Source organism: Budorcas taxicolor, chromosome 19, assembly GCF_023091745.1.
Source record: "Budorcas taxicolor isolate Tak-1 chromosome 19, Takin1.1, whole genome shotgun sequence".
Lineage (NCBI taxonomy): Eukaryota > Metazoa > Chordata > Mammalia > Artiodactyla > Bovidae > Budorcas > Budorcas taxicolor.
In genome coordinates, this window is record NC_068928.1 from 34,733,519 (window position 1) to 34,748,894 (window position 15,376).

Here is a 15,376-nt window from a genome sequence, read left to right on the forward strand (position 1 = left end):
CTCCTGGACCCATCAGTACCCTGCGGTGGGGGCTGTCACCACTGCAGAAACTAATTTCAAAAACAAGGAAACACACACAACTGGAGTCCCTATTGTTGTCCATGCTACTGTCAAAATGGTTCTAAAATTTGTTTCTTTTTAAAAAAACACAGAAAATACACACTTAAAAAAAATCTAGATGTACTATTTCAAGACATTCATCTCTTAATTAGGCAACAGATGTCCTTAAATCTGAGAGGAAGGGGCTCCTTTGGGGAAGCAGGCCTTTGTTTGACAGCAGAGCCAGACCCTCCCCCACCTCGTCCCTGCAGCGAGACAGGAGGGCGGCAGGAAGACAGGCCATGGAGCTGCAGTCTCGTCCAGAGCGTCCAGTATCCACACTCATCCTGAAAAGCACTGCTCCTTTCCCCACACCACTGAGAACACGTGATGTAGTGAGGCTACAGAAGTGACCAGTCAGCTAACAGGCGGAGCTGGAAGTCAGCCCACATACAACAACCCAGGTGTTTTCTGACAAGCTGCTTGAGGACGGGCCAATTCAGTTTCATTTCATTTTGACGAGTTCCAAGAGGGGAACTGCTGCTGCTGCTAAGTGGCTTCAGTCGTGTCCGACTCTGTGCAACCCCATAGACGGGAGCCCACCAGGCTCCTCCATCCCTGGGATTCTCCAGGCAAGAACACTGGAGTGGGCTGCCATCGCCTTCTCCGTCCAAGAGGGGAAAGTGAAAGTGAAGTCGCTCATTCGTGTCCGACTCTTTGCGACTCCATGGACTGTAGTCTACCAGGCTCCTCCCTCCATGGGATTCTCCAGGCAAGAGTACTGGAGTGGGTTGCCATTTCCTTCTTCAGGGGATCTTCCCGACCCAGGGATCGAACCCTCTCTGCATTCCAGGCAGACGCTTTAACCTCTCAGCCACCAGAAAAGTGCAGCCTAAAACAAGCCGTGAGCCTGGGTGGCCTGTGGTGGTGCTGTGCTCTTCCTGGCCAGGCTGATGACGCTTTGGACAACCTGGACCTCCAGGCAGAGTCCCTCCAGGATGCAGGGACACAGGTCTCCAGCCTAACTGGCCATCACCCTACACCCAGGACGCTGCAGGGCACTGGCAGAGCCTGGCCAGCGTCACTGGAGGGCCTCTTTATGAACTGAACGTTACTGTCTCCTCAAAACTCCTTCGCTAAAGCCCTACCCCTCAATGAGCCGGTGCCGGGAAGCAGGGCCTCTGGGAGGTCCTCTCTGCTCTCCACCACCTGAGGACACAGGAGCAGTCTGGGACCTGGAAGACAGCTCTCACCAGACAGCTCTTGCCAGAACCCAGCCATGCTGCACACAGATCTTGGACTTGAGAAATAAACCGTGTTGTTTGTTAAGCCACAGCAGCCCAGATAGAGGTCAGCCCCCACTGCAGCACCCCTGAAGACGGGTGCCCCTGCAGAAGGACATCCACTCTGCCCTCTGCTGAGGGCTGAGCAACAGGCTGGAAGCAGAGACGTGATGCCCAGCGGGAGTAACTCTGATCAAGGAAACCAGAAAGGGCATCTCATCATATAAACCCCAGAAGTTCCTATCAGAGAATTTTCTGAATTGTTGTATTATCATCTCATCTTTGTGCTGTCCTGTTCTCCCAAAATCTGTACAACGAGTATGTTACTTTTATGATTGGGAAAAACAGTTGTAACAGCAAACAATTTGCTCCCCTGCGTATGACCACTCCCCTTGGTTTCAAGATCCAATCCAGTCTTTACATATTTTTAACTGTCTACATTTTAGCCACAGATTTGCTGCATTTTAAGAAATCTTAATCAGCAAATTCAAAGTTATAAGAAAAGCAAATGCAGGGGCACTTTTCACACCAGGATACAGGGCAGTAGGTTTAGACTTCTCTGTGGGAACCAGTGAAGGTGCAGTCTGGGGCAGCAATGGAAGAGAGGATGTCCATTCTTCCTGTGGCTAGCGGTGGTGGGCGGGGGCAGTCCCTGTCCTCCCGTGACTGGGCAGGAGCTTGGAAGGAAAGGGCCTGTGAGGAAGAGGAGGGAAGAGAGGGAGGGCTGAGAAGCAAATGGCTTTCAGCTGGCCCCAAGCTTGCAAGGCTTGTGCCTTTGACATGGCTATTTTTGGGTTTCTGAGTGGGGAGAAAAAAAGAAATTCTTCCCACCACTGCTGAGCTTGGCAGCCCCTTTGCCCTGGCTCCCCTCCCTGCCCCTCCCCCCTCCACAGCCCCTCTGGGATGGAGGAGGCCCACCCTGGAGTACTTCTCTCCCCCAGCTACCCCTTACTACCCCCATGCTCTGAGGATTGGGAGGCCTCACCCACTTGCCTGTCTCTTTCTACGGAGCTGAGAAAACGGGGGAATAAATGAAGCCTCAATTAGGCACGCATCCAGGGTTTGGGGGTTGGGGGAGGGGCCGAGGCTCCAGCCCAATCCAGGAATGCCTGAGAAAGCTGCAGGAGTCTCCACAGCCTCCCAGGGTGGAGGCTTCCCATAGACTCCTTTTTGGTCCACACTGACCAGGCGGGCAGGGGCCTGGGAGACCGGCCTCACTCCCACAGCAACTCACTGCAGGAGGCCCGCCGGCTGCAGAAGGCTGGCCTCCCTCCGCCACCCCACGTGGGCTCCTTTTCCCCCGCCTTTCTTCCTCTCTGGTGCCCTTCCCAGAGCAGGAGGCAGGACCCTCAGAGTGTGGACCCAGACCCAGACGGGTGGCAGCCCTCCAGGCCGAACAAAGGCAGTTTTCCCCTTTTAACTGTGGAAACCCAGCGTTTCTTATTTATTCCACTCTGAGCCTAGAAAGAGCAATGAAACGGGGATCTTATTTCTTCCCGGGGGAGGGGTGGGGGGGGGGCGAGGCGGATTCTGTAGGGAGGAGACTGGAGACTGGGCAGGAAGAAGCTCTGTACGGATATTTTTAGAGCATGGGAATTAAGCAAGCAGGGACATTCTGGGGCTGGAAACCTTTGTCTCTGTCCAACTCTGAAAGGCCAGTGGGTGATGGAGAGAAGAGCCTGGGGCGACGCGCGGCAGGCAGGGAGGGTGCCTCGGACTCCAGGGAAAAGGAAGCAAGCAGGAGCAGAGGCCTCTGTAGCCCCCTCCCACCCCACCCCACCCCTCCAGGCTGTTGCCACGCTTTATAAGCCGGGCAGATGTCATGGCCACTCAGCAGCTTTGTGGCAAGGAGCAGTGGTGCCCGGCTCTTGGCAGGGCCGCCCCTCAGTTGCCTGCTCCAGTCCCCTAGCTCTCAGAAGCATGGGGAGGTGCAAGAGGCCGAGGTGTGATGCCAACCACTCCAACTTCCTTTGCTGCTGGTTCTGGTCTGACTGTGGAGGAATGAAATGGAAGCTAAAATAAGGCTTTTCAGTTATCATCAGGGTTCCAATGCATCAGGCTGTCTCAGTTCTTTAAGACTATAAATATGGTCTAACCGTCTGTGGGGTGCCTCACTCAGAAAGCACCCCTCTACAACCTCCAGGACAACCACACAAATCTGGGGGATCCGGACATGGAGGGAGGAAAATGGAGAGGACACCCTCCTCCCAGCTGAGGAGCACGGAGTTTCCAGAGCACAATCTGGCAGTAACTATCAACTGCCTCAAGACGGTTCACAGCCTGGACCCAGCAACTCTGCTTCTGGGATCGTCGGCTGAACCATTATACTGAGAGAGAACGAAAGGAAGAGAGTAGGGAAGAAAGAAAAAAAAGAAAACACTTCAAAGCGACTTGAATGCCTGCAGTATGGAACACAGTAAACACAGCTACCTGGTAACCTAACAGGTAGCTGTTCAAGACTGTGCTGTGACGGGTGACACAGGGAACCATTAGAATCGTTTCATTAAATACAACAATCTTATTTTGGGGCCTCACTCAAGCGTACAACTACACACCCTGGGAGGACACACAAACTGTGGCGTCTGCACGTTCTCGCCTCGGGGCACAGGGCAACGTTGTTTTCTACATGCCTTTTACTGTTTCCCTAATTCTTTGCCATGAAATATTTATTTCTGGCTTTGGGGGACAGAAATCCCTCTTTCTTTAGTCCCATCTTCTACCACCATCTGTGTGCTTTGACCAATCCTGAACGCCCACCTCTGGAATGCTCTGAGTTTGTCTCTCCCAAGGGCGATCCGGAGCTTGAGGGGAACACCTCTGCAGCCAGGCAGGGCATGTGTCTCTCAGCGCCGTGCCCCCGTGCCAGCTAACCCTCCTCCCTGATATGGGCTGTGAGGTTCTGGAGGGCAGGACTCTTCCTCATCTCCATTTTTCCAACTCCCAGCCTGCCCACGGCACGCAGCAAGTGGATGAACACATCAACCTCTCCTGGCTCCTTCAGGTCACAGGGAGCACCGTAAGGAAAACACAAGGTGTGAGAGAGGGAACAAGCGCGCGAGGCCCGGAGCGAGGACAGGCCCGCGCCGCACACCCCCACGGCCATTCTCACGGCGGCCAGAGTATCAGTTACGGAACCTGCCCAACCCCTGCCAACAAGCGTCTTATTGTTGGTGCAAGTAGGTGCCTGGGCCCAGTCAGTCAAGGGCCTCATTCGCCAAAGGGAGATTAGACGGAGTCTCCCTCTAACTTTTCTGGAACAGCGGTCATCGTTAACCCTGGGGTTTCCAACCAGAGAATCAATTTCATCTTGATCCAAAAACTCCTGGACCAGAAGAACTGTTCCCTAAGAGATGAAAAGTATCTCTTTCTCATAAAAGGCACTGCAGCCTTAATTCAGGAGGTGAACATACACTCGCAGCAGGCACATTTACACTCTCTCTCAAAGACACCACACCTGGCACACGAGCTGTGCAGACCCAGGGCAACAACCTGCCCCACAGACCATCTAGGAGAGGACAGAGGAGCGGGGCTCATGAGGGGGATGCCCAGGGTGGACACTGACTCCTGAAATGCATGAGGGGCCTCCAGTCAAGCACAGCCAAAATCAGAGATGCATTCAAGTTGCTGATAAAACTCTAATAAAAAATGACCACAGATTTTTAAAAGCTATAACTCTCAAAGACAAAAAACAGGAGAGAGCAGCAGATGTGGGATAGTAAATAAATTGTGCACACCTGGAGAGGGACCCGGGGGAGCAGATTCAAAGGGTCCCAGAATTCCTCACGCTCAGGAGTACCCCAGCATCTCCGCCAACCTCAGAGGCAAGATGGGCAGGAGGGCTGGGCAGTCCCCATTCAAGGAGCACCAGCCCACAGGGCAGGCTCCCATGGGCAGCACCCACAAGGTGCTCTCTGAAGAGGTTCTGGACTTAGGGCAGGAAGCACCATGGCAGGGTGGGGGCGAGGGGCAGGAGGTGGAAGATTCCATGAAAGTCATCATCCTGAAAGCTGAGGCCGCCTCAGACAGGAGAGGGGAGGACCTGGATCGGGGGGCTCTCCAGTTCCCAGCCTGACTGTCCTTCTAAGACAAGGCCAGCCAATCACCACATAAACCCTGCGCACACATTACCTCGTTCTTCAATACAAATGTACAGCTATGGGTCACAGTCATTTGAGAAAGCCCAAGACCAAAACAGGCAGGGAGGGAACTAAGAAGAAAGCAAGTCAGACCAGAGACAGAATGGAATTTCAAAATAACTGGAATTATAAGAGACAGTACTGCGTCCATGAAACTGGAATAAGATGCTATAAAAAGGGATACACAGAGAACAAGAAATGAGCCCCAAGAAACTATAAGTATCACAGCTGACATAAGAACCAGAATAGAACAAAACAGGATCACTGGGATCAGAAACAGAAGGGTTTACAGCAAGGTTAATGAGGTCTCAGGAACAACAAAACCACGCAAAAAGATAATAAAGTTAGAGCCTGTCCGCAGGAACCGAGAGCCAAGGAACAGGGGCTCTGAGAGTAAAGACCAGGGAAGAGGAAACAAAAAATCACCCGAAGTAAAAAACAACAAGAAAACTACTGGACCAGAAAAACTGAACTTTCCTCATTGAAAGGCACACGGGCTTCTGGCTCAGTGAGAGAAAACAGGCCCACAGCAAAGCACAGCCCATGCAATTCTAGAGCCCAGGGGCTCATGAGCAGCTCCTCAGAGTTTCCAGAGAAAACGCCCTTCGTTCACCATGGGGTCAGGAACCGTACGTGAACTACTCCACGGTAATGGTAGAAATGAGAGACAATGGTGCCTTCAAAACTCCAAGCAGACACTGTTCCCAGCCTGACATGGTATAACCAGTCCAGCTGCCAATCGAGAGTATAAGCAAAAAGGCATTTTTAGACATGCAAGGTCTCAAAACTCTCCCCCTTGTGCCATTCTCAAGAGGCTTTACCAAGTAGAGAAGCAAACCAAAAACAAGAGATCAACCTAAAACACTCAGGAGAAGGCTGAAGGGAGCCCCAGGCCAAGAGCTAAGCAGCAGGCCTGGAGAAGAGCCAGGCCAAATGGGACAAGCAGAGAGAGGTCGCCATGAGGGATCTGACTATGAAAAAAAGAAGACTCTCTGACCGAAGGACGTGCCCACACTAAGGAGAACTTGTAGCTCTGTCAGGAAGTGCAAAGTTCAATTAAGGTTAGTTAAATGTAAATCAAAATGAATGGGGGAGGGCAACCATAAACGTCAAGAGAAACCAAGTGTGGAAGGAAGCACAGCCATGGTCATTATGTGGCTTGAGTGGCAGTTTTCACAGGGTCAGAATAACATAAACATGACTGATCTAGCCCTCCATTTAATACCTTACATGGGCTGGCTTATCAGACTGTTTGTATTGCCTGTTTCCCAGGAAAGTTAAAAAAAAAAACACGGTCAGGCAGGGAGGGCTGGCTCACAATGGGGTCCCAAGAAGTCAGGGTGCAGGGCTCTGCCCTGGAGGACTCTGCAGCCTGGCCTCGAGCCACCTGGCCCTGCACAGGCATGTGTGGGGGCACCATGGGTGCACACACCAATACCAGTCACTTGGCTTTGTCTCTTGGACCCCAAATGTTTCCTGTTGCTGACTCTCATAAAATGACTCTTTTTCGACAGTTCTCTCCCTACTGCTACTTAATTTGCTCCCTAACCAATTATTCCAAGCTGCTCCCTTTCCTAAAACCCAAAGTCACTCCTGTCCCTGCAGGAGGGCCAGACCCACCCAGCCCATTAACGCAGACGCTCACCCTCCAGACCAGAATCGCAGCGCCACTGAAGTCCACCCACAGCTCTAAGGACCTCCACCAAGGATGCCCACCACAGCCCAGTCTCAGCTGCTACCCCTGAAGGGTGAGGTCCCCAGAAATCCCTCCACCAGCTCACAGAACTGCTACTCCAACCATCCCATGACCCCCTCCAACTCTGTAAGAGCCGTGCACATGCAGAGGGCTGGCAGGGGCCCCAAGTGGGCAGCAGGACGTAACATCACCTGCAGCCCCTCTGTTCACAAGCCACGGGTGTCCCACAACAGCTGTGGGCACACCGGGGGAGTCAGAAAGAGGACCGTGGTTCTCATTAGGCTTGAGGGCACCAGGCACAGTCGGGAGTGCATCTCTACCCTGCTGCCCATGACTGAGCACGTGGGTAACTGGGAAGGAATGAAGGCACACAGGATGGCCCCAGTGACACGGAAAGGCACTCGCCGGGCCACCAGGCCCCAGGTCCTCTCAATAGTCTCAAAGTCAGAGAGGGAGGATTCCGGGGCAGGGAGAGGCTTCTTAAACGCGTACAACAGACATGCCAGAGTCAAAGGGGATGGCAGACTGATCTCCACCCTTGGGTCAGCTGACAGGTGCCAGGCTTCTCCCACACCCACATGCATAGTTTAAGGTTCTGTCTATGCAGGCAAATAGCAAGGCTCTCCCTTGAAGCGCTCACTGCCCTGTGCAGGAAGACTCACACGGAAATCTGCGTCCCGGGGACCAGGGACAGAGGAAGGATGCCCCCTGAGAGTGGTGCCTATGTCCTCTGTTGGCTCTTTGAATGATTCAGGGTTACCTGCAGAACCTTCCCACCCCACCTGGCAGGTACACACGTGCTCCTTTCTATCTGAGCCTCTGCACCCACTCACTCCTGCATGTTCTCCTCTAACTTCTTTGCTCTCTGAGGTACTGGCAGCACAGAGCATCCATCCTGCCCCAGATTCAGGCCCCGTGGAAGCAGCGAGCCCTTCCCTTCAGGACCAGGTAACCCCATACCTACTGGTGGATTTCCCCAGCCACAAACGGACTTCTGGACCCGATCATTCTTGAAACCCCTCTGCTGTAACTCCCAGGAGTCTGCTCTGTTCTTCATTCCAAACAGCCCCATAAGTAACCACTGGTGGCCTCCACCCCTAAGCTGTTCCACACTGAGAAATGTCACCCAGACCAGCAGGTAGAGTGGTAAATGACAACAAAAAGCTACCACATGCAGAATGCTGTACTTTCCAGTAGACACCACGCTCAGACATCTTAAGCCACTCAGTGAGAAGGGCCTACAATCTGGCCACCAGTCTCCAGGGAATACCTGTACCAAAGGATGCTTCACTCTAATGGGTGCGGCCTTCTGCGTCCCAGGGAGTCATACTTGAGGAAGGAAGGTGCGTGATACTTCTGAGTGCCACCACTGACCCCTGATCTTTGGACAACAGGGCTTGGTTGGGAGGAGTTCCCAGTCCTAGCTGGGTTCATCATGCCCTTTCCTGTCACCCACCGTAACATTTCCAAGTAACCTGAAGCTGACCCAAGGATGCTCCAGGGCAAAGCAGCCTGCAGGAAGCCCAGAGGCAGAGCCCTTTACAGACTACATTTCATCCCCAATGCACTTATACTTAAGAGTCATTAAGGAATTAACTGTGACAACATCCCTCCCAGAGAGGTGAAAATGATGTGTAGCTGTCATGATTAAGTAAAGACAGGACAAGGAATTCAGCTGCAGCCCTCAAGTCTAAAAATGAAGGCAGGCAGGGGTGCAACGCCTCAACCCTGGAGTCACCTTCTTGACATGTGGCTGGGGCCTGGCTGCTGAGCACTCCCGCTGAGCTGTCCTGCAGCAGCCCCTCCCCGGCCCTCAGCTGCTCTCCCCTTCACCCAGCCCCTGCGGAGGCCTCAGGGCTCACAGAATGGGTGGGGGGGGGGGGGGGGGAGGGGGAGGGAGGGTGGCTGTTCACACTGGTAAAGCACTCAGAATTTGGCAAATGTTTTTTAAGTTCATTATTTTGGAAAAATAATTAACTGGCGGACACAGAAGAGGTGGTGCAGGCTTGCTCATGCAGGCTGCGGGCTGGGCCTTGAGGCACCAGGGTGATTCTGTCTGGGGAGGTTTGTCCAGTCCAGCCAGGGCTGCTGGGGTGGGGGGTGGTGAAGGAAGGGTGGGATCATGCACAGCTTCAACTGAAGTAGCACCAGACTGCGTCAGTTTAAAGCTCCCATTACGTTTCTGTGCAGGATTCCGTGGGGAAGACGGAGGTCACCAGCCTGCCTGTGAGAGCACCGGGAGAGCCCTGCAGGGCGCGGAGCACCCACAGGGCTGGGGCTGCCCCTGCTCTTTCACAGCCCCCATCTTGCTCACAGGCAGACATGAGGATGAAAACACTTCCAAGTTTAAAGTTACTTTTTAAAACTGCCATTTTTACCACAGCAACCACAGGACTGAGGAGGGACAGCTGAGCAGACGAGGGAAGGAAACCAGTTAGGAGTCACTGTGGGTCCAACAGCCCCTGAGGTCATGTGGAGGGCAAACCGGCCACTTTCTCAGAGAGGGGGGACTGGAGGAAACCCTCCAGGTACGGACTCCACACCAGTGCCCTCTCCCTGCACCCCTCGGGCCCCCAGCCCCAACACAGTAGGTCTGCCTCCGTGCCCTGGAAGCTGAACCCAGGTGGAAAAGTACCAAGGTCAAAGCCAGGCCAAATGCATGAAAGGTTTATAAATAAATCTAAAGACATGAGACTGATTCATAAAGCATCAGGTGGGGGTCAGAGGAAGCTTCTCTGCCTCTTGGAGGCACAGGTGAACTCTACTGCAGTTTCCACACCCCTCTGAACGTACATCCACACACCCGACTGGAAGCCTGAAGCGAGTCTACTTCAAGGGGCTGGAAGGCACACGGAAAACCACCAGAGCTCCCATCTGCGGCCACAGACAAACCCGAGGGTGGGCCGGAGGCCAAGAGCCCAGCCAGCCCGCACCCAGCACCCCTCCCCACACTGCACGCAGCGGCCGGGTACAGCCGAGCCGCCCACCACTAGACACAGTGGCAGCAGTGGCGGGCAGAGGGGTGGGGCCGCTGGGGAAAGGACCCGTCCTTCTCCCAGAAGGCATCTCACCAGCTCGCAAACTCCCAGTTCTGACACTCACAAGTTGAGTGATGCCACCATCTCTCGGGACCTCAGTTTTCTTCTGTGAAATGGAAGGGCAGTACCTGTCAAGCAGTAACTGAAGCGAACATCACATTAGAGGAGGTGCCTGAAGAGCAGCCACGTAGCACCAGGCTGAGCACATGGTACCCCTGCAACCCCTATGACCAGCAGGGTGGAGGCCAAGGCCCCCACTCCTTCCAGAAAGCTCTGACTCCACAATCCACCCACTGCCCTGAAGAAGGCGCGCACTGTGGTTCAGCTTTGTGGTTACCATTCACATGCATCCCAATGAGTTGTGTGCTTCATCGTGAAAGGGACCTTCTTGTGGCCACATGGCCTCCCGCCACGGCTGTGGACGTGATGGCCACCAAGGCTGCCAGTGAATCAGAATAATCAGTCTGCCTGGGAAAGCTCCAGGTGGGGGCAGGTCGGGGGAGGGAGGGCCAGCACTTAGAGCAGGGCTGCTCTGGTGCCTATGCCTCTTCATATCGCAGGGGTGGCTACTGAAACTGCGGTCCCTGAGCCCTGCAATCTGGAGGCTCTGATGCAGGGGTGTGATGGAGACTGGGCTGCAGAGGAGCGTCCCCACGGGCAGCAGGCCAAGCTGAGTCCCTCCCCATTCTGCCCGGGGGCCCAAACACATGGAAAACCAAGTAGGCAAAGGTCCCGGGATCAAGCATCCTCCAGGACTGTCCTAAGGAAGAAAACTGTAAAGGAGCCAGACCCACAGCCCAGCAGTTCTCAGTTCCTCTGAGGAGTGCTCAGACCAAGCCCACCACCTCGCCCATGAGCAGACCCTGAGGTGCCTCTGGCTGGAGCGCCTTGCCCAGGGGACTGATGAGCCCACAGCTGCCCTCCAGCAAGGCACATGAGGGCTACCAGACTCCCCACTACACGACTGGGGTGTGACACACACTGAGGAGCCAGCAGCAGGGACCCTGTGAAGGCGGCTCAGCAGAGCTGTGGTCTGGGCTGCCTTTCCAGGAATCTCAGGGCACACAGTGGGAGGGCTCCACACACCTGCCCTGGAAGTGTGGGCACAGCCTCTCCACAGGAATCACAGAGGAGAGACCCACGGTCAGTTCGCTTCAGGGAAGAGTTAACTGCATCAGACCTTCCACGATAAGATTCTATCATGTGCTCCGACATGAATGAGCCTTGAGGACATATGCTAAATGAAACAAGCCAGACACACAAGGACAAGTACCATGACCCCACTTACAGGAGGTCCCTGGAGTCCCCAAATCCAGAGGCACAGGAAGTAGAAGGGTGTGTGGTAAGGGTTTAATGGGGACAGAGCTTTGGCCCAGGAAGATGGGAAGAGCTCCAGAGAGGGGTGGAGGGACGGTGGTGGTGGGTACACACCAGTGTGAGTGTGCTTAATGCCGCTCAACTGTAGTTGTTGAAGTGGTACATTTTGTTGCATATATCTTACCATAGTTTAAAAGCAAACAACAACAACAAATGTTTTTGCCTGGCTTCCAGGAGGAAAAGGAAGAGAAAGTGAAATCAAGAGACAGGCTACCAGAGCTTATTGGCCACAGGTTCCCCTCGCCCCGAGTCTCACTGCCCAGCAACTTCACCTGAGACTGGGGGCTGCTTCCCCTCTGGTTGGGGAGCTCCCCCAGGAAAGCCTTCTAGTGACCCCAGCACCACAGCTCAAGGGCAGAGACACAGGAACAGCACAGCATAGGGACAGAAACAAAGGCAGAGGAGAAGGGGAGCCGGCTGGGCTTCCAGACTCTTCACTCTGTCCTCTCCGCAAGAACCAGAGGCCCAGCCCAACTGCTCAGGCTCCCACTTGTCTGTGAGACTGCCCTGAGCCCACCTCACCTCTGCTTGCGTTTGGGAAATTTTTTTTCCTTTTTTGGGCAATTTGCCTCTCCTCCACACCCACCAGTTACAGGGTATGTGGGTGTATCGAGAAAGAAATTTCCCAAAAAAGGAAAAGTGATCCCGAAGGTTAGTCCCATCTCAGAGCTGCCTGGAAGAGAAAGGCAAGTTACCTCTGGAGTCAAACTAGCCTGAGGCCCCAGACCCAGCAGGAGACCCCACACAGAAAGGTGTCTCCAAGCAGCCCTCCAGGGACCAAACCCCCTCACACTCAGAGTCCCCACCTGTGCTCTGAGCCCTCTGGAGTGTGTTCTCTCTCTGCTGAGGAACCACTAAGAGCTTCAAGGCAGGACACACCTAATCCTTCCCCCAGGAGTACCCAGATCCCACTTCCTCCCCATGCTTAACAGAAGTCCTGCAGCAACGCACTTACAAAGTTGATTTCAACTCAACAATTTTGACAGGGGTGCTCCCCAGACCCCAAGTCAGACAGTGCAGAGAGGGGTACCAAGACCTATCGGGGTCCTAGGGACGCAGGGAAAAAAGCCAGTTTGTTAGACCACACTTAAGCAAATGAAAACAAATAGTAATACTGTAAATGTAAAAGCCCAAGTAACAATTTGAAACAAACTGTGACTAAGTGTTAAGGGCCTAGCCATAAAATGCTACAATTTATTACATGCAATAGATTACCTGGGAAGGGATGGGGCAAAACTAAACTCAGCAACGGTGGCAGATTAGCAGTGGCTGGGGCGGCTCAGAGCTGCTGCTCTCGCCAGGGGCCTGTTCCTCTGATCTGAGAGGCCTGCTAGTGCTCGGGTGTGGAGCTGGTGCTCTTGGAGACCAACAACCAGATGGCTGTTACACGGGCTGGGGTGGGGACGGGGTCTGACTGCCCTGAGCAGCCGCGAGAAGCGGTGCCCGTCTGCTCCCTGGCTGTGAGCCGCACGAACAGCTCTGCTGGCCCTGCAGCTGCCTGATGAGCAGAACACCCCACAGAAACCCCCCCACAGCAGCAACAAGCCCAGGACTACTCCACTGGCATGGTCCCAGCCAGCAGGATACCCTGCCCCATCACCTCCCCCGCTCCCAGGACATCTCACAGGGAAGTCCTTCTGAACCTCGTAAGAACAGAGAAGACACCAAATCAAACATGCTTAAATCTCTTAGAAAAACATAAGCCAGCCACTGACCAGGCCACACAGGGTCTCTGGGCCGGCACTGGCTGTGGGGCCGTCCTGGGCACTGCACTCTGTCTGACCGCACATGGCCTCCACGAGGTCCAGCAGCACCTGTGCACCCTGGCACCGCTGAGACTCAAGACGGCAGCTCTGCCGTGCGGCCCTGGAGGCCTCACACAGCAACTTCGGTGCAGTGGCCACCTGCTCCAGGTAGAGGCGGGAGTGAGCTGTCAAGAAGGACCTGACACAGACCACAGGGTTGGAGAGACCACTCCAGCCCTGCAAGCCCCACAGTGCCAACCTCCGGAGGCTTTCTCAGAACATCCACCATGGGGGCTTTCCTAACGCAACAAGGAAACATGTCACTTTACAGGTGTTTCAACACAACGGCTACCGCTCCCTGGCACACAGAGAAACGAAGCTCCCTTACCACTGGAGGGGCCGTATGCCTGCACTGAGGGCAGCGCCAGCCAACCCCTTCACCCACGAGCAGGGCCAGCTCTTCCACTTGGCACCGCCCTCCCCATAGCCCTGCTTTTCCAGGGTTTCCTTCTTCTTGAGTGCAGCACAGCCCACCTCTGCCCAAGCATCTCAGGATGGGCAGGCGGCAGGGAGTGTAGAGGGTGTGGGGGGCCATGCAGGACCAGCTTTCAGACCAGTGTGCACTGTGTGTCTACCCAGCGGCCGCCCTCATGCTGTGCAGCTGAGCTGAAGAGACCACGGCCTGTACCAAACCCCAGCTGAACCTAAAGAAAGATTTCCTGATCAAAATCATCAGTCTCCAAGCCAAGTCCAGGAACTGTTTTTCAGGATGGTTCATGGCGCAGTCCTGCCTGGAAGTCATCCAGTGAACTCCGAGGCCCCTTCCCCACGGTGAGTCTTTGCAGGACTTCAGAGCAGTTAGCCAGGCACAAGGACAAAGTAAACCCCCATGCATCGGGCCCAGCTCCCACCTCAGGGCGCCTGCCAGGGTGATGCCCAGGTTGGGCAAACACACAGGGCAGTGCAATCACCAAAGGACGTGTGTCCAGGTGAATCCACTCATCTGCTCCTGCCTCCAGCAAATTCTACTCTACCCCAACCCCCACAGTGCCACCACCCCAGTACCTCCTGATGCTCTGGACACAGATGGGTCCACAGCAAAGCCCCTGCCGCCCATCCCTGTTGACAAACATCCTCATCAGAAAGAAAGAAGAAAAAGAAAATTCTTTTTTAGAAGGAAACGAGGCACTAGTTGACACAGAACAAAGTACCGTACCTATCAATTGCATCCTTAGATATCAGACCCGTTAACATGTCCCATACGCAAAATGGTGACCACGTGGCATCACAATTATGAGGACCCCCCACGTGGAAATAGCACTGATGACCTGGTAATGTACCCGCTGTGAAAACCACCAAAAATCCACGTGTCCACCAGACTGCAGCGTCCTCTGCTCACACCCCTGCAGCAAGCAGATGCACTCTGAAAGGGTGGGGTCCACCGTGCTACATGTGTGAATGGATGTTCCCGAACCGTCCCAATTAAAAACACTGAGCACACACACTCACACATTCCAATGGAACAGGAAAAGGTACTCAATTTTGGAATTCAGTCATACTTTAGATTAGTTAGGAGAGACCATCTCCTTTAGAGAAAAGGCCAGGAGACAAAATGAGTGGAAAAGAAAAGCCAGAATATTCCACCAGGTTAGTAAATGTCCCTCCAGCCCAGGAAGCAAACTAGGCAGGTGGCAGGACAGGACAGGGTCTGTACACCCCAACTTAGTGACAGGAACACCAACCCCATGGACAGGAGGCCTCTGAACAATAAATTGGATGAGCAACACCAACTACAGCCACAGACATGAGAGGAGCCCTGGGCCAGAGTAGGGGGGTCTGCAGAGCCCAGCGGGCACAGGCCCATCCAGGGCCACCCCACCTGCCCTGCAGCCCCTCCACTTCTTACTGAGGGGCTCCTTCTCCCTGAACAGAAAGGACCTCCTCCCTCACTACTGACTCTCACCCGTGGCCACAGAAGGTACCTCAAAGCAAAGGTCAGGGCTGTTAAGGGCCACTGCAACTAGCTGCCACACGTGCTTCAAAATTCCAGGCTTCGGAGCAG

The 15,376-nt window shown here is 54.2% G+C and overlaps 1 protein-coding gene across 1 annotated transcript in view; it reads right to left on the reverse strand.

Annotated features, from left to right (window-relative positions):
- Window positions 1-15,376, reverse strand: part of MPRIP (myosin phosphatase Rho interacting protein) — a 95,044-nt gene that overhangs the window by 54,905 nt on the left and 24,763 nt on the right. The window lies entirely within an intron of this gene.